The sequence below is a fragment of the Lissotriton helveticus genome, chromosome 5_1 (assembly GCF_964261635.1).
Source record: "Lissotriton helveticus chromosome 5_1, aLisHel1.1, whole genome shotgun sequence".
Taxonomy (NCBI): Eukaryota; Metazoa; Chordata; class Amphibia; order Caudata; family Salamandridae; genus Lissotriton; species Lissotriton helveticus.
Genome location: NC_136065.1, coordinates 2,133,547,503 through 2,133,568,161, shown reverse-complemented (window position 1 = coordinate 2,133,568,161; position 20,659 = coordinate 2,133,547,503).

Sequence of the window (20,659 nt, the reverse complement as noted above, 5' to 3'; positions counted from 1 at the left end):
TCACGACTGGTTTTTGATTGCCTTGTCTTCATACCATCCAAGACCTGGTTTGTAATTATTTTTGCCCCTTTTGTTCCCTCCTTTTTGGTAACGCTACAGACCTGTCATTCAGTATCCCCCTGCGACAGGTAGGAAGGGTACCTACTTCTCACCATATTTTTCTCCTGTGTACACTGTTCTGCATTCTAGGTTTAAATTGGGCACTTTCCCCTCCCTCCCAGTCCTCTCCGTCACCGAGATATTAATTTTCTATCATACACGATCCCACTAGATTCAATGGCGGCACAGACGAACACCCTGACATACCACGACCCTGGTTTTGTCCACACTTGTAGACATCCACACTGGACTGCGGTATGGTGTTGTGTGCTTCCACATGATTGCCACTTCACACTTTCACGATTTCCACCTGCACCCAGCACTTGCACTGGATATCACCACCAAAGAAATGTAATATGCATTGATATGTAACCACGAATTCCATTATGTATTTTGTATCCTCCCCAGCCCTGAGGAGTCGTGCAAGCACTGTTACAGCTTGGCGACGAAACACGTGTCGGCTGGACACCCTTCAAATAAAAGAGGAATCGTATCACCCATCGTTTTCCTTGTCTTCAAATGTGAAACTTGAACTTACATATGTCCATGGAGACATCTATTCTATATTCTCTTGAACTGGTGTGCAATAGGTTTTGTGTTCTCACATGATATGGTTTCTAAGCCATAAGTTGCATAAAATACATACAATGATAAAAGAGATGGCTAAAAGTACTCAACTGGTGCTTCTAAAATACGCCTACCCCGATGTACCTGACCTAAGCCTAGCACAAGGGAAGAAATAAGTTTTTAGGAGTAACTTTTAAGTTAGTATTCTTTGCCTAGAATCTGCCAAGAGTGTAATCAAGAATTCTCTACGGGTCTAATCAGCTCCGTACCTTGGTTTAGAATGAAGGAGGTCTTGTATCTCTCTCTCAGGACTCGATCTCCCAGATACCCGCAAGGGTAAGCTGGAAACACTGGAGCTGGATTTCTCGGCAAGAGAAGAAACAGCGTCTCTCAGTGCGTCTGCTGGAGTGTCGGCTTCGTTCGCCACTTGCTGCTGCAGGGCGTCGGGCAAGTAGTTAGTCAATCTGCTCCAAGAACCACCATGTGTTAGTTTGGGCAAATGTAGACATATTTATACCATGAAGGTGCCAAGTTTGACGCATGATTGAACTTAATAACGTCACTCAAAGGTTCAATTCCCAGAAAACTCCAGGATTTCTTGGATAACTTAATATTCAAGCAGGGGGAAGATCCTAGCTGCTGAAGGCGGGTTTTTCCAAGAAATCGTTGTGAATTTTCGGAACTTAGTGGAAGTAGCCTTGCCGTATTTGGGCTGTAAGGCTCAGGCCAAATATGGTAATGATTTCTGTGCCTATATAAGGATAGGGTAAAGTATACCTATATAAGGGCATGAATCGGGAAACATACACTAGGGTCCTAGATTTGTTTGCAACAAAAGTTGAGTGTCACTTACTGTGCTAGTGTGTATCGATTTAGATTCCGTATGAATTTTCCCTATTCATGCCCTTATATAGGTACAATTCACATTGCCCTTATATAGGCATAGAAATCAAGCCCTTATTTAGGCATAGGCCATGCTACCCAAATACAGGCATGGCTACTTCCATCAGTTCATCAACGTCACAACGAGTTCTTGGAAAACCAGACTCTTAAGCAGAAGCGACATCCCCCAGCCTGGATATTGATTTCTCCAAGAACTCATTTATTATGCATGAACATCTATTCCTTGTGGGTTCATTCATGACCATCTCATGCCCGACTTTTACGTCAATTCTGGCATTCCTAAACACCTTCAAGGTATAAATATACCTTCACTTGCTATGGCAAAGCACGGTGTGGTTCGGTGCAGTTCAACTACCTATTTGCACGGCGCGGCTCGCCACAGCAAGTCCCGAAGGAAGCCGACTCTCCAGCTGACGCTCTGACCAGAAGCGGTCCTCCTTGCTGAGAATCCAGCTCCAGTGTTTCTGACTCCCCTTGCAGGGTGTTAGAGATCGAGTCCCGGGAAAGAGATACAAACCTCTGTCATTCTAAGGTATGGAGCTGATTAGAGCCTAGAGAGACCTTTGGCAATTCTTGGCACAACTAAACTAGACTATAGCTAAAACAGCACCTACTTCTTCCCTCATTCTAGACTTAGGTTAGGTACACTGGGATAGGATAATTTTAGAAGTACCAGTTGAGTATTTTAGCCTGTGTTATTTATGTATGTATTTAATGAATATGTGATAGCCGCAAAAACATGCTATTACAATATTAGTTTATATTACTTTTAACGCTGTACATATTCTATTTCGCATTCTGTCTTACGATTGTAGCAGTTCATTTCTCTTGCGTGAGAAATAAGACTGTTCAATAAACCCTTTAATTGAAACGCCCGTCTCACTATTTCTGTGCAACTCTGTAGAAACGAAGCATGCACGATTGAGTGAGTGAAATAGTTATCTATTGTTTCCACGACTCTAAAGATATTGTTCCGACTCTAAGGGAAACAAAGTTGTCATGTTTATGTGGTTGTCAGAGACTAATCCCTTCTTGTTTATTCGAGAAGTTTCTAGTGACCTCTGAGCTAACTGGCACACACACAATTAAGTTTATTGTACTCGATAGAGGCATACTGACATCAGTCGCATGTCAAATCTATAGTGTATGTTATTCCAATCCGCGCGGAGCCTATCAGGGATATAGGAACTACACTACAGTGCCGTACCATCTGAGTTTCAATCACCGTCTCACCCCTGGAGTAAGATTTAACTGCTAGCACCCACTTCCTAGAGATAAGCAAGGGCCCAACACCGCCGCTCTGGCACCAGAAGTGGAGAAAGGGTGGGTTCTGCTGGATTTGATACTCTGAGGGAGGTTCTGGAGAAGGCTTGGTATCCCTTCTTGTACTCCCTGCTCTGGCCTCGGAAGGGGAGAAAGGGTGGATTTTGGTGGATTTGATACTCTGAGGGAGGTTCCATAGAAGGCTTGGTATCCCTTCTTGTACCCCCTGCTCTGGCACCAGAAGTGGAGAAAGGGTGGATTATGCTGGATTTGATACTCTGAGGGAGGTTCTATAGAAGGCTTGGTATCCCTTCTTGTACCCCCTGCTCTGGCACCAGAAGTGGAGAAAGGGTGGATTATGCTGGATTTGATACTCTGAGGGAGGTTCTATAGAAGGCTTGGTATCCCTTCTTGTACCCCCTGCTCTGGCACCAGAAGTGGAGAAAGGGTGGGTTCTGCTGGATTTGATACTCTGAGGGAGGTTCTGGAGTAGGCTTGGTATCCCTTCTTGTACCCCCTGCCCTGGCACGGGAAGTGGAGAAAGGGTGGGTTCTGCTGGATTTGATACTCGGAGGGAGGTTCTATAGAAGGCTTGGTATCCCTTCTTGTACTCCCTGCCCTGGCACCAGAAGTGGAGAAAGTGTGGGTTCTGCTGGATTTGATACTCTGAGGGAGGTTCTGGAGGTTTGTATCTCTTCCTTCTTGCCCTCACTGCCCGTCTGGCGATGCTGTGGTTGCATGTTGTGCGTGTTCCTCTGGAGGTGTTCACCTTAGCAGCCAGGTGTGGTGGGTCGCTGCTGGTGTTGACAGCTGTGTAAGGGAGGCACCGGGTATGCATGAGGGGAGTGGGACCCAGTGGACTTCTCGGAGTGCTGGAGTGATTGTGTCAGACGAGCAGATACAAGCAGAAGACCTTTATTGGAGGTAGGACGGTCTGAGGCACGTGTGCAAGGCTTTACCCATGTCAAGATGGGCCAGACCCAGTGACATTGTTTTAAGGGCAGGTTCACCTTTTGCTGCAGCATCACGCGGCTCTGCGGGTGTAGTTTGGAGTGCAATGTGGGTCATAATGCCAGGTGTGTGGGGCAAGGGAGGACTTTACACAGATATCTGTGGCGTGAAGCAGCCAAGATTCCTTTGTGACAGCCCTATAATGGCTCCCTGCTCCCCTAGTGACATCCCCTCCCTGACACTCCATGCCTTCTCGTGCTTCTTGCCCTTCTCCGGGCACTCGCTGCCCCTCTACAGACACTCACTGACCTTCTACAGACACTCCCTGCCCCTCTACAGACACTCCCTGCCCCTCTACAGCCAGTCACTGACCCTCTACAGACACTCCCTGTACCTCTACAGACACTCCTTCCCCCTCTATAGACGCTCCCTGTACCTCTACAGACACTCCCTGCCCTTCTACAGGCACTCACTGACCCTCTACAGACACTCCCTGCCCCTCTACAGGCACTCCATGTCCCTCTACAGACACTCCCTGCCCCTCTACAGACACTCCCTGCCCCTCTACAGGCTCTCCCTGCCCCTCTACAGGCACTCCCTGCCCCTCTACAGACACTCCCTGTCCCTCTACAGGCACTCACTGACCCCCTACAGACACTCCCTGCCCCTCTACAGACACTCACTGCCCTTCTACAGACAATCACTATCCCTCTACAGACACTCCCTGCCCCTCTACAGACACTCTCTGCCCCTCTACAGACACTCCCTGCCCCTCTACAGATACTCTGCCCCTCTACAGACACTCTCTGCCCCTCTACAGACACTCCCTGCCCCTCTACAGACACTCCCTGCCCCTCTACAGGACTCTCCCTGCCCCTCTACAGACACTCTCTGCCCCTCTACAGACACTCCCTGCCCCTCTACAGACACTCCCTGCCCCTCTACAGGACTCTCCCTGCTCCTCTACAGTCACTCTCTGCCCCTCTACAGACACTCCCTGCCCCTCTACGGACACTGACAGGCCCTCTACAGACACTCCCTGCTCCTCTACAGGACTCTCCCTGCCCCTCTTCAGACACTATCTGCCCCTCTACAGACTCTCCCTGCCCCTCTACAGATACTCTGCCCCTCTACAGACACTCTCTGCCCCTCTACAGACACTCCCTGCCCCTCTACAGACACTCCCTGACCCTCTACAGGCACTTACTAACCCTCTACAGACACGCCCTGCCCCTCTATAGACACTCCCTGCCCCTCTACAGACACTCCCTGCCCCTCTACAGGACTCTCCCTGATCCTCTACAGACACTCCCTGCCCCTCTACAGACACTCAATGACCCTCTACAGGACTCTCCCTGCTCCTCTACAGGACTCTCCATGCCCCTCTACAGACACTCCATGCCCCTCTACAGACACTCCCTTCCCCTCTACAGGCACTCCCTTCCCCTCTACAGGCACTCACTGACCCCCTACAGGCACTCCCTGCCCCTCTACAGGCACTCACTGACCCTCTACAGGCACTCCCTGCCCCTCTACAGGACTCTCCCTGATCCTCTACAGACACTCCCTGCCCCTCTACAGACACTCAATGACCCTCTACAGACATCCCTGCCCCTCTACAGGACTCTCCCTGCTCCTCTACAGGACTCTCCATGCCCCTCTACAGACACTCCCTTCCCCTCTACAGGCACTCCCTGCCCCTCTACAGGCACTCACTGACCCCCTACAGGCACTCCCTGCCCCTCTACAGGCACTCACTGACCCTCTACAGGCACTCCCTGCCCCTCTACAGGCACTCCCTGCCCCTCTACAGGCACTCACTGACCCTCTACAGACACTCCCTGCCCCTCTACAGACATTCCCTGCCCCTCTACAGACACTCTCTGCCCCTCTACAGACACTCCCTGCCCCTATCTGGACACTGCCTGCCTGTAGGAAAGTAGGATCTACTTTCATGGTCACCCCCACTCTTTTCTTGGTTTCAGTGTGTTTGTGACTAGTCTGACGGGGATCCTGGTAATCAGGACCCCAGTCACTGTTCTTTTCCCCTATATTGATCATGGTAAGTACTTCTGCACATCCACAATTGGCTACTGGCGTACCCTTGTAAGTCCCTAGTATATGGTACTGAGTTACCCAGGGCATAGGTACACCAGGTGTCTCCCATGGGCTGGCGCATGTACTGTGCCACCCATCAGAGTCCACTCAAACTGTGACTGTAGGTCTGCCCTTGCAGCCTGTGTGAGCTGGTGAGAGCACCTCTCACAACAAATATACATTTTTAGGTCTCGCCTCTTAATGCGCATGCGCATTGAGCAGAGCGAGACTATAGGGACTTAAACAGACTTAACCCAACTGGCGATTTGGTGCTGTGCCCGTGCGCTTTTAGGTCAATGCGCAAGCGCATTGACCTAAAATGCACGTGCACATCATCAAATCGCCATCTGTTCCCCAGCAGCTCTTCCCGCTCCGCCCCACAAGCTTCCCCCAGTGTGCGCTGTGCCTCAGCCGCACTCCTCCCACCCCTTTGAAGTGAAGCTTAGCTTCACTTCAAGGGCCCCTGCTGCTTCACACCCTCATGCCGCTCTCCCCGCTCCGCCCCCTCCCCTGCCCGCCGTGTCGCATTTCTCCTCCCCCCTCCCCACAGCAATGCCCTCCGTCTTGTTTTAAGAGCCTGGAACTCTCTTCTCGTGCAGTGCAGGCAGGGTCTAGGGATACTCTTCCCAGGGAATACAGTGCATTCCAAGAATCAAGGCGTCCTTCGTAACCAGTAACGGAGTCCGCCCCATCCTACCAGCATTAAGACACACCCACCTCTGTGCAATGACTAAGTGCAGATGACTCATCCGGGAAAAGGCCCTGCTAAGCCAGGCATTATTAAATATATATATATATATATATATATATATATATGTCCAGAGCCTGGCAGCCATTACAGATACACTTCAGATTCCTGTTAACACCAGCACTGGTATACGGAAACGGATAGACGTACATTGCGACTGTAAAGGGACAATGTAGTGCTTTATGCCTGGTCGTGCATTGTTCTCGAATCTCTAGATTGACAGATTTGTTTGTGAGACAAAGATAAAGTGATTGCTCAGGGTCACACGGCGCTAGTGATTGCTCAGGGTCACACGGCGCTACTGCTCAGGATCACACGGTGCTAGTGACTGCTCAGGGTCACACGGTGCTTGCTCAGGGTCACACGGTGCTAGTGACTGCTCAGGGTCACACGGTGCTAGTGACTGCTCAGGGTCACACGGCGCTAGTGATTGCTCAGGGTCACACGGCGCTAGTGATTGCTCAGGGTCACACGGTGCTAGTTATTGCTCAGGGTCACACGGTGCTGCGAAGTCAAGTGTGAACAAATATATTTGAACCAAAATCTCCCGCTTCCACTGCCGACAGGCTCGCCTCCACCAACCAGTCCGATCCGTGAAGCACCTCCAGGCGCTGGAACATGAACAGAAATCTCTCCAAAATGAAGGCTACTGGCTCAAAGCCCCAATTAATAAACCTCTCCATATCTCCGACAGACAGTCTCCACAGCCTCCAACCAACCTCAAAGTGAATACACCCCAGTATCCCTTCTGTTCACTGCACAGCCCCGTCCCCGTGCTGATAACATTAACAAGCAACCCGCTATTAAAAAATACCCGCTTGTGCATTTACTGTGCTTGTCGCACACACTTGTCTAGGTAAACAACTCCAGGAAGCCGATCAGGTTTACTGCTCACATTTAATGGCAGTGCCGCGTGATCCCAAATCCGGGGCGGTGGGATCGGGCTATAGATTCCAGAGGCGCCTAGAGTCGATTCGACACATACTCTGAGTTACGTGAGAAGAGTTGTAATCTCGGCTTCCCTCTACACTAAACTGTGATTCTGGGCAAGTCACCTCCTACCCATGCACCCTTATCTTGCAAAAGCAGCACCGTTCAACAGACCCGAGTCAGACAGGTTATTCCCGAGTTTCAAAGCAAACAATGGCTTTATTTATGCTCTCTCCCGCCTAAAATTAACTGTTTTAGTAGGAGTCAGTGGGGAAATATATACCCCTATTTTTATCGGCGCAGCTCTTACATCATCTGGAAGGTTCCAGATGGCTGCCTTTTTTGCTTCTACAGCCCCTCACCCTCACACACCCCCTCAGCCTCACACCATCTCACCCTCACTCACCCTCACACCATCTCACCCTCACTCACCCTCACACCCTCTCACACCCTCACCCCATCACCCTCACACCCTCACACCTCCTCACCCTCACACCTCCTCACCCTCATCCCCCTCACCCTCACACACCCTCACCCACCCTCACACACCCTCACTCATCCTCAACCCCTCATCCTCACACACCCTCACTCACCCTCAGACCCCCTCACAACCCTCTCACCATCACTCAGCCTCACACCCTCACACACCCTCACCCTCACACAACCTCACGCACCCTCACCCCCCTCTCTCTCGCACCCTCTCACCGTCACCCCCCCTCACCCTCACACACCCTTACCCTCATCCCCTCACCCTCACACACCCTCAGTCACCCTCACACCCTCACCCTCACACCCCCTAACCATCACCCCCTCACACACCCTCACTCACCCTCACACACCCTCACACACCCTCACTCACCCTCACACACCCTCACCCTCACACACCCTCACACACCCTCACCCCCCTCACTCACCCTCACCCTCACACCCTCACATACCCACTCACCCTCACCCTCACACCCTCTCACCCTCACACCCCCTCACCCTCACACCCCTCACCCTCACACCACTCAGTGCTACAACACATATTGTGTTACAATAGGTGTCAAATTTGCAAAAGATAAAACTATTGGCATTGTAAATAACAAAACTATTAATTTCGCTATTTTCTAAACAAGCACATAAATAAAAAATGTGTCCTTTACAATACCAATAGCTCAAACTTTCCTAATGCGAGACCTATTGCATTGCTGTGCTTCTCTCCCGCTCTCTAGAGATGTGGCCTAACGACTAGAGCTGCCATCTAAGTCACGAAAATACAAAACATGTTGCATTCCAAATGCTATAGGTGTCACATTCGCGAAAATTATAACTATTGGCGTTGTAAATGACAAAGCTATCAATTTAGCTATTTTAAAAACCAACAAATAAATAAAATATTTGTCATTTACAAGACCAATAGCTACAACTTTTCTAATGCGAGACCTATTGCATTTCCAATGCTTGTTGTATATCTGAGGTCGCAGCACTTAAACCCTATAAGTATATGTGGGGTTCTTTTTCGTGTTTTCTACCTCCATTAAACATGCTGCTGAACACTCCTTCAAGATAAGGCTTAAGGCTGCTCTCCGCAGTTACCACTCTGAGAGCCTCCTGTGGTTATCAGAGGCCACCAAAATCACCGTACGTGTTGCCTGGATTAGTGCAATTTGCACCACTTAAATAAGCGTGAACCATTTACTAAGCCAGCCTTCTACACTGCTGTTCTCCTGTTACCCTAAGTCCTTCTTCTTACACTCCCTGTCCCTATCCTGACACTGCGGTCCTCTCTAGTGACACTGTGACCTCCTCAGAACACTCTACGACCCCTAATGTAGTTTAACACTCCCCAAACATCTAGTGACACTCCCTGCCTCTCTCTTGGCTTGCGGCTCTGTGCCGCGTTACTTCCTTGTAAATATGGCCCTATAGGGAAGAGGTGTGGCGCAGCGGCTAGGGCGACTGACTCCAGAACCCGGGGACTCATGGTTTGATCCCCGGTGCCGGCGGAATATCAGCCCAGCACCGTGTGACTCTGGGTAATAGCTCGCTTAATCTCCCCGACGGCCCCCAGCGCCTTGACACCTTTGGGTAATTGTGCGCTTTACAAGTACTGGAATTTGTAAATGTGGCCCTAAATGAAGCCCCGTACGTTTTCCACCAAACCAAATTTCATTGAACGCCTCTCTCCCACATCCTCTTCTTGATCTGTGAATTCATAAATGAATAGAGCCTCCAGGTCTAATTCTTAAATAACGAGGATTGTTTTAGGTATGGAAATGCTTCGAAAACTGCTATTTCCATTTTAAAGCCATACTACTGTAGAGAGCCACCCGGCCTCTGGACAACAATGTATCGAATGCACCCACGCACGCATTCACCCTCGGGACGGGCACGCCCCGAGGTATATAATAAATGCGCGGAAGACCGCTCGGGGTCTTTTCCGGCATACCTCCAGCTATAGTGTGTGTGTCCCTTATTGCTGTGATTCTGCTGCGTGCGAGGCCCTGACCTCGCACACTACACTGGCGACGAGGCCGGTACCGCCCCCGCGTGTGCCCTGCCTCTAGTCGGAGCCGTCCGCTCCCTACCTGCTGCCTGCTGCAGGCTGAAGCTGCCGGTGACGTCCCCAGCCGCGGAGCTCGTGCGCCAGCCTGCTGCTTTGGCTCACTGTCGGCTCCCGCCCACGCGCCTCCTACAGTGGAGCGTGTTCAGCCGGCGGAGCTGTGCCTGGCTTTCATCTTGGTGCCGGGTGAGTGCGCTGTCCCTGCGGCCCGGCTGTGGCCCCCCGCGCGGCGCGTGTCATTGCCTGGGGGCTCGCCCTCCGCCCCGGCGTGTGGCGCGTGCGCGCGCGCGCTCTTTATTTAGTGCGTGGCCCCGGTGGGGGAGGGGTGAAGAGGGGAGACGCTGCACGTCAACCCCGAGGCTCAAGACACGTGGAGCCTCCAACACCCACCCTGCCCTGCGCCCTCACGCGCCGTCTATCTCCCAGCCTGGGACCGCGGAGGGGAAAAGAACTATTCTTGCACATTCACTGCTCCTGGCCATATTCTGAAAAAAAACAAAAACAAGGGAAATAAAGCACTGGCACAACCAACAGTGCCTGAGGTCAATATAGGAGGCTGACTGCCATCTCAGTGCACAAGCAGCCTGCCAGGGCATTACCCTGCCCCAGATCAGAGACTACATTCAGGGCCAGGAAGGAGTGAGGTTAGAGAAGGGACGTCAGCATGAATGACGACGCCACTGGAGGGGCGACCGCAGCGCCAGTCAACAATGCCGCTCAACCAGGACCAGCAGGCCCACCTCAACGCCGCGACGCCGACACGCATGTTATTACTCATGCTCACACCGGCGTGGCCCCCATTCCACCCTTTAGTGAAACAGCAGACCCCGCAACTGCGGCACCGCGGTGGAAGGCGTGGCTGGGGCGTCTAAACCTATACTTCAAAGGGACCCGAGAAACGGACGACACGGTGAAGAGATCGCTCTTGATCCTATATGGGGGCCCAGAAATTTATGACCTCTTCGAGTCCCTCCCGAACACGGGAGAAGAAGATGACTATGACGCGGCGGTGGCCGCGCTGAACACGCATTTTGACCCCCAAGTGAACACCGACTATGAAAAATTCAAATTTAAGCGGGCGTGGCAAACTGATGCTGAATCGGTAGACATGTACTACGCCAGGCTGCGCCGGCTGGCCATCAGCTGCCCATTCACCGACCCGCGTGAGGAGATAAGGGACCAAATCATTGTGGGGTGCCGGTCGAAACTACTCAGAAAGCTCATCCTTAGACAGCCCGGCATCACGTTGGACGCCATCCTAGTCCTTGCTCGCTCCCATGAACTGTCGGACTCAAGAGCAGACGAGATGGAACTAGCGCTCCGGTCCCCCATAGCCCCACCAGCCATGTCCAAAATGGCGCCTGTCAAGGAAGAAACCGTTGACGCTATACACAAAAGACCAGCGGGTGGACGCACACGACAGTGGCTACCCCGAGAGGCTCAATGCGCATACTGCGGTGGAGACCACGCGGCGACAGCTGTGTGCAACGCGAAAGGGAAGATCTGCTCGAAGTGTGGCAGGCTTAATCACTTTGCCGCCGTGTGCCAAGGAGGGAGATACAGGCCCAATGCCCCGAGGTCGCGGGGCGGGTACGGGCCTCGGTCGATGACCTCAAGGGTGAGACAACTATCGCTGGAACCTGAACACCCACCTCCCGACACGCATGCCCAAGACAGGAGGCCACACTATGAAGATGAGGATGACGACGAAGTGTATGTGATATCGTATGTCAGCCGGATCTCTTCTAGGAAGAGACCACCCCCCATGTGCACGATATCCGTCGAAGGGTCGGAAATCAGAGCTCTCATTGACACTGGTGCTTCAGTGAATGTCATGGACTCTGATCAGTATGAACAAATGTCGCCCAGACCTCCACTTGCCCCGTCGAGCGCCCGGATATACACCTATGGGGGCATGGAACCCCTGCCGCTGCGCGGAGTCATTAGTACCACCATTAGCAATGGAGACTACACCACAGAGGCAAGGTTCCACATTACTGAGGGGAAGAAAGGCACATTGCTCAGCTGTAACACAGCCGAAGATCTGGGACTGGTTTTCTTCGCCAACCAAGTTCATCAATCACATGCTGACAACATGTTACAAGAATTCCCTGCACTGTTCAGTGGCCTTGGAAAGCTCAAAGGCAAGAGAGTCAAACTGCACATAGACACCTCCATTCGTCCTGTTGCGCTAAGACACCGAAGGGTGCCGTTCAATCTCCGCCCTCAGGTAGAAGAGGAGCTGAAGAGGCTTGAGGACCTAGACGTCATCGAGAAGGTTTCGGGACCGACCCCATGGGTGTCCCCGCTTGTAGTGGCCCCAAAACCAAAGCAGCCTGGCGCCATCAGGCTATGCGTCGACATGAGGCTGCCGAACGCTGCCGTGAAGAGGGAGCGTCATATCACGCCCACCATGGATGACATCGTCGCCGACCTCAACGGGGCGAAATGGTTCTCAAAACTTGACCTCAACGCGGGATACCACCAATTGGAACTTGAACCGAGCAGCCGATATATCACAATGTTTTCTACCCATGTCGGACTCCGACGGTACAAGAGGCTGAGCTTCGGAGTATCATCAGCTGCCGAGGTATTTCAAAATGCGATTAGGGAAGTTCTATCCGGACTGAATGGAGTCATCAATCTAAGTGATGACATCCTCATCTACTCAAACACGTTGGAAGAGCATCACGCCCACCTAAGAGCCACCCTACAGAGACTCCAAGAACATGGGTTGACTCTCCACCGAGCGAAATGCTCGTTCTATCAGGAAGCCGTCGATTTCTTTGGCTACAGGTTCACGCGCCAAGGGCTCCGGATTGACCCGAAGAACGCAGAAGCCATCCAGAATGCAAGCACGCCCAGAAACCCATCTGAAGTGAGAAGTTTCCTTGGGATGGCCACGTACTGTGGCCGATTCATACCCAACTTAGCAGATCTGGCCGAGCCCCTCCGAGCACTCACAAAACAGGATCAGGAGTGGGAATGGACATGCGCAGCGTACCAGGCTTTCCAGGAGATCAAGGCAAGCCTTCTGGATAAAGCCACAATGGCCTACTTCCAACCGCGCAGGAAAACTGAGTTAATAGTAGACGCCAGCCCGGTAGGCCTCGGCGCAGTCCTGCTGCAAGAACATGGCCGGGACGAGTGGAGACCTGTGGCGTATGCGAGCAAAGCCCTCACAGACACTGAAACTCGATACGCTCAGATTGAGCGAGAGGCGCTGGCCATCAAGTGGGCCTGTCACCACTTTCACTTGTACCTCTACGGACAAAACTTCACCGTCGTAACCGATCACAAACCACTCTTACCACTATTCACGAGATCCTCCAGACTCGCTCCCCCGCGAATTGAGCGATGGGCAGTCCAGCTACAAGGCTACAACTTTACCCTGATTTTTCGGCCAGGCGCCCACAATCCGGCAGACTACCTGTCCAGACACCCAGATGTGACCCGGAAGGCACTCCCGCTTGCAGATGGGCAGGTCGTAGAAGAGTTTGTACACATGGTGTCCATGGCTGCATGCCCGGACACACTCACCCTGCCGGAAATAGGGGAGGCTACGGCTGCTGACGAGACTCTGGCCAGAGTCAAGAAAGCCCTAGAACATGGAAGCTGGACTCGATTCCTAGATGGAATACAAGGACTACGACCGGAAGTGAGTCACGCCCGACAACAGCTATGGCAGATTCGCCATGAGTTGAGCATAGGAGATGAAGGCATCGTGCTGCGAGGACACCTCATCGTTGTGCCCGCGAGCCTTCAGCAACACATGCTCACGATAGCACACGTGGGCCACCAAGGGATGGCCAAAACAAAAGCCTGTTTGCTCAACAAAGTGTGGTTTCCCGCCATGGATCGCATGGTGGACGACATGGTGCGATCCTGTCACGCATGCACCATCACGAGTGCGTATCCAGCTCCGGCCCCGGTCATCACGGAAGAGGCAGTGACGACACCCTGGACTCAGCTAAGCATTGACTTTGGAAGCTTCCCGGATGGCCGACACACACTGGTGGTGGTGGGCTCATTTTCGAAGTTTCCTGTCGTAGAATTGCTCACATCCACAGCGTTCGGGCCAGTCAAAAGAGCGCTAGACCATATTTTCGCCACAATGGGGCTCCCGGACGAAGTGAAATCGGACAATGGGCCGCCTTTTCAAGGGAGAGAGTTCCAAGCGTATCTGGAAGGACTACAGATTAAACACCGGAAAATCACTCCTTTGTGGCCGCAAGCGAACGTCGAAGTAGAAAGACTCATGAGGACCCTCAATAGGGCCCTCCGCATCGCCGTCAATGAGGGAAAAGACCCAGAAGCCGCCTTGGACCAATTTCTGAGTGCATACCGGCAGACTCCACATAGTACCACACAATGTGCACCCGCACACGTCCTGTTCAAAAAAGCCCCAAGAGGAAATATCCCCACGTCCCCCACCTGGACACCGGAGGTAAGGGACAGTGAGGCGATCCAATCAAGGAGAACCATGACAAATCAAAAGGCAAGCGAGGAACGACATGCCAGACGACCGGAGTTGCAAGAAGGGGACACTGTGGTGGTGCAAGACCGCCACCCAGAGTGGAAATTCAGGACACCATTTGAGCCGGAAAGATGGATCGTTGAAAAGATTAGAGGAACGATGGTGACCGCCCGCCTCGGCCAACAGACTGTCACCCGCAATGTGTCGTGCTTCAAAAGAATAGGGAGACCGGACGGTAATCCCAGAGACACGGAAGAAACAACCGAGGCCGAGCCAGACCGTCAGGGCGACGTAAGACCTAGGGACCCAGAGCCGGTGTTCCACCCGAACCCTGACAGGTCCGGCGAAGACAGACGTCAACCCATCAGTCCTCGAAGAGAAACATCTGAGAATACACCCTCCGATCGGGATGGTGATGCAAGCCCGGCCGGGGCTGTTGGGTCCCCTGTCCGCCACAATCACCGATATCACCTACGGCCCAATCCCGGGCCCAGTCAGAGGCTACGAGACTTTGTGTGGACATCTCCATAACTAAAGAAAGAACAACCTGTCAGATTAACTAAATTGAAGGAGGGATGTAGAGAGCCACCCGGCCTCTGGACAACAATGTATCGAATGCACCCACGCACGCATTCGCCCTTGGGATGGGCACGCCCCGAGGTATATAATAAAAGTGCGGAAGACCGCTCGGGGTCTTTTCCGGCATACCTCCAGCTATAGTGTGTGTGTCCCTTATTGCTGTGATTCTGCTGCGTGCGAGGCCCTGACCTCGCACACTACAACTACTAGCTGCAATCGCCGCTTGACCTTGTTTCCAGACAGACTTTGATGCCAAGATGCGACACTCACTGCACATACGCGCTAAGTGTTGTTTCTCTGCCATGCCACTGCCTCAAACCAGCATATCTTGTCCACCCTTCGTCTGTGATGTCACTCCCCCAGTGCTGCATATCCTGTCCCCTCCTTCTCCTGTTATATCACTCCCCAAGGCCTTTATATCCTGCCCCTTACTCCCTCGCACCTGCATATCCTGTCCCCTCCTCCTCTGTGATGTCATTCTCCAGGCCTACATATCCTGTCCCCCATGTTTCCTCTGTGATGTCACTCCCCCATCTCTGTACATCCTGTCCCCCCACCCTTCCTCTCTGATGTCACTCCCCCTGGCCTGCAAATCCTGTCCCCCCCTTCGTCTGTGATGTCACTCCCCCTGGCCTGCAAATCCTGTCCCCCCCTTCGTCTGTGATGTCACTCCACCAGCCCTGTACATCCTGCCCCCCCTTCCATTGTGATGTCACTCCTGCAAGCCTATATATCCAGAGGGGGCAGTGAGAGGTGTGGTGCAGCGGCCAGGGCAGCTGACTTCGGAGCACAGGGTTCGATCCCTGGCCCCGGTGGCAGCTCAGCTCAGCACCATGAGACTGTGGTAAATAAAATATTACCCTGGCATAATTTCTAGGCAATAACAATTATCATGCATCAAGTGAGAGGCAGAGTCCGTGGTATCTGAGTTAAAATGGGCTTTATTCCAATAACTCGAGTTAAGGGGAGAATCTGTTCCATCACCACTGAGGCTCAGGAAGGGTCTTCTAACAATTATTTACTGAACATGGGTTATATACATTTTATCTTGTACATAGGGCGTAAGAAGGAACGCTCGAGGCAGAGCAGAGAAAGAAAGAGATAAGAGCATGTGGGTGTACACTTTGATGAGTCATAGGTAGGTGATAGGTAGGTGTCATAAGTGGGTGGGTACTTAGAGGAGGAGTTTGGATAGCTAGCTCGAACTATGCCCTAATTGTGAAACTTGAGCATGACGTGCAATTGACGTGTAACTGGGAGGAGAGCTGCCTTACAGTCTAGTAGAGGAATCTCTTGTGTCAGGGCGACCAGTACGTCTGGTACAACTGATATCTAGAGTCAGGGGATGTATTATCTGAAGCAAAGGTTGCTCATCACTAAAAGACAGAGAGGGCATATTTATTCGTTCATTGCATGAGCTTTCTATGGATGCAAGCACTGTAATTCACTTAAACAGAGACAGAAAGGCTGGGCCCTATCTAAGCAGATGGGTTCTGTGTACTTTATTCACCGGACTGAAATGTGATTCTGTACAGCAGACAGATAATTGTTATTCATAATACTGTCTTGGCAGGCCTCTTGCCGGGCCTCTTACAGCTGAGCCAGAAGTATGCGAGGTCAGGGAGACGTCACTGCAGCCTTCAGTGTGTCAGGAGTCATGAAAAACCCTTATTCCAGAATGTGGCTCGGGCTGCGCCACAAAATGGGTTAATTACGATATTTATTTAAAAGTGCACAATGCAATGCAAATATATGGGCCTTCATGCTAACTTAACGTTTGGGAAACTTGATGACTGGCATTCTAATGCAGGACATGAATGCAGAGGCCTAGTGATTCAGGCCACTAAGAGAAATATGCATGTAACATAGGGTATACGTAGGGGACAGTTTGGTCATGCAAAATTTCATTTTCCTCATTCCCTCCTTGTCCCCTACTTAACCCTTCAGGATACATCTATATTCATGAGACCGTATAGTTCATCATACAGCATCATTTGTTCGTCTTTAATCCTTTGTATACGTGGATGTGGAACACATGCAGTTGCACACAGGCCGCAAATGGCCGGGCCACACTGCAGACAGAGACAGCAACCAAATATCATAAGTAGGATCATTCCCAGGAAGGACAACACTTTCCATCCCCAAGCAGATATCACACCCCAGAGCCAACTGGACCAAGTCCATGTGCCTGGGTCTTGATGTATGTCATGAGCAATCTTGTGGAGCCGTGTTATTGCTGCATACACAGATGGCGCGTTATTTGGGATGAAAATGCAACAACTAGATCGGATCACTCTACAAGCTCCGCCCCTATCCGCCAAGATGACGTCTAGAACGAGGCGATTTTGAAGAACAACAAGTCTCATAGCAGACTGCTCCTGGGTCAAGTTCGCCAGGGCAGATGCAGTTATATTCACTACTGCTTCCAGAGTTCTTGTTAATTTGCGTATTAGTTTACTATTTTGGACGGGGCCAACAAAGAAAAAGAAACCTTTGTTGAAATCTGTATATTGCTCCCATGCTGTTTCAGTCTGATCGATCCCTGCAGAATCTGTCTCTCTCTTTTGTCTAACATGTTCTAGTTGTGAATCTCTATGATAATTTGATGGGGCTAGAAAAACGGGTGGCAATAAGAATGCTATATAACAAGTCCCACCCCAGTCTAAGGGCAGATGTACATAGGCTGTCTGACCGCAAATGAAATAGGTATGGCGTGATGTTTTGAAAGAAGAAAGTCCTTTATCATCAAACTCTACCACAGCGTTACACTCGCTGTGTCCCATGAGTACTGAGCCCTTCTTTCTGACACATAAATCACCTTTTGCTGGCAGGACTGAAATAAACGGTGGACCTGTATTTTGCTTGGGCTGAACATTTAACATTATAAAGTTGACGGATGCATTTCCCTGCTCATACTCTTCATTTTCTAGATCAGTTCCCTTCCTTTGGGGAAATCCGTCTTTGTCTGGAAAACATGCGTCATTCATTACTTTATTCAGGTTTCCATATATCCAGCCACCTGGATAAGCTATGTACTTTCTATCTATTGAGGTCATTAAAGCAAACCATGCTCCACATGAACCATTGTGTGAGAACGGTAGAGGATAGAATGGCAAAACTCCCTCCGTTTACTGATAAGGGGGCAGTTGGCCACATACCCAGCAGTCAGTTGCATTGCTGGTCTGGTGAGAATGGTGTAACATACGAATAAATGTATTGTTACGTAGTGCAAGTCGATATGATAATTCATGAGGTGGCAGGTCACTGAATGTATGCTCTACAGTGCTGTTACTGGAAGAGTGTATATGTGAGGAAATGGGAAAGAAAACATGTAGCAATAAACTGATACCAATTATAACAATACACAGAATAAAAAGAATGATCAAGGTAACTATGCATCTACTTCGTAATATCTTGCAGTATTTTGCTTTCATGTCATTCCTCTTACTATTCTCGTTTTTACTATTCATGTCTGTGATCTTATACATGTCAGAAATCTAGTCTAACCGATTCACCACCGGGTGGGCTTAAACAATTAAACTACGTCTGACTTACTAGATCTTAACTTAGACCTATACTCCTTCTGTGGAGTCTTTTCTAGCAAAGGCGGCGCAGGCGGCGCAAGTGAAATGCAAAGTCTGTATTGTCTTTAGTGTCAATGTTTTTTATAAAAGTTCCAAAGTTCCACAAAAGTTCCAGTGATGGGCGTGGATCCACCCCTTGTGTCCCTCCACCTTGATCGCGGTCCTTGTTGTTAGGAGCACCAACTTCGGCGTCTTCCAGCGAGGCTCGAGGGGGCTTGAACGATCAAAGTTCTCCACACGTGGACATACTCTCCTGGTGCTATGGCATGTTCCTTGACCTGGGTGTTGTTAGGGAAGGTGGCAGCAACCTGTGAACAACAAGAGAGTAGTGCAGACATCAAGGAAGCCAGGTAATCTGTCAGCATATTACTGTCAACATCAGTTATTTTTTTTAGGCATAGGCGTACCCCACATATTTGGCGGTCTACCGAAAACTACTTCATAAGGAGATAGGCCTGTTCTGGAATGAGCTACCATACGCATGTAAAAGAGGGCAACCGGCAAAGCTACCATCCAATCCACGCCTTTTTCTGCACATATTTTGTCTTAATTTGTCTGATTGTCTGATTATGTCTTTCTACAAGGCCTGCTGCTTCTGGGTGTCGCACACAATGGAACTTCCAGGTATATCCTAACAGAAGAGACACTTGTTTCATTAATTCAGAGGAGAATGGCTGACCGTTATCAGAATAGATGACACGGGGCAATATCTGGGGAAGAACTCGCGCACTAATTGCCTGGCTGTTGTCACAGCAGTATAATCTGGAACTGGATACGCTTCTGTCCATCTAGATAGTGCACACACTACTACCAAGATGTACTTGTAACCTCTACATCTGTCCATTTGGATATAATCCATCTGGAGAACCTCAAAAGGGTGGTCAGGAGGATGAAATCCGCCTTGCTCCATCGGAATGCCTTTACCTGGATTGAACTGGCAACAGATCATACATGTTCGCATATTCTGTAAGCTGTCTAACATTGCTTTTTCTCTTAAGTGTGCTGGACTATGGGCTGTGTTTATGATTACTTGTACCATAGAATCTGGGAGAAACCATGTACCTTTTCCCTTAGTCATCCAGCCTTGGTCAGTGTGGACCCCTCCTTGTTCAGTCCACTTCTTTATCTCATCTGTGGTGGCACGTGTCTGTATGTCGAGTACATCTTGAGTGGGATCCCTGACTGTCATACATGTTGTCAGTAATGGTACCTCTGTCCTTGTCGTGTCTGTTGGTGTCTGGGCTGTCTGGGCTGTAAGTTTAGCTGTTCGGTCTGCCAGGTCATTACCCTGGGAAATGGTGTCTGTAACTTTGGTGTGAGCTTTGCACTTCAGGATAGAAATGGCTGTAGGTAAATGTGTGGCTTCTAACAGGGCTTGGATAAGCTGGCCGTGCTGAATCTTGGTCCCATGGGAGGTCAAGAAACCTCTCTCCCTCCATAGTACCCCGAAATCATGAACAACGCCAAAAGCGTATTGTGAGTCAGTATAAATGTTTACTTTCAAGTGCTTAGCTCTTATGCAGGCTTGTGTCAGAGCGATGAGCTCTGCTGCTTGTGCTGACAGTGTGTCTATTTTCTGTGTCTCTATGACTTCTGTGGTCACGGCATACGCTGCTACTAACTCTCCTGCACTCGTTCTCATGCATGATCCATCTACATAGAGCGTTAGGTCTGGGTCTGGAAGTGCAATATCTGTCAGGTCTTGTCTTGGTTTCGTCACTATATTCATAACTTCCACACAGTCATGTGGTGGTGCATTTACTGTACTTGAGGGCAAAAGTGTTGCAGGATTCAGAATATTACAACGTCTGATCTCTATGTGTGGTTGAAATAATGTCAGTTCATATCCTGTCAGTCTCGCTACAGTCAAGTGTTGTGTCTGCGTCCTGTTTAAGAGAACCTCCACTGCATGTGGT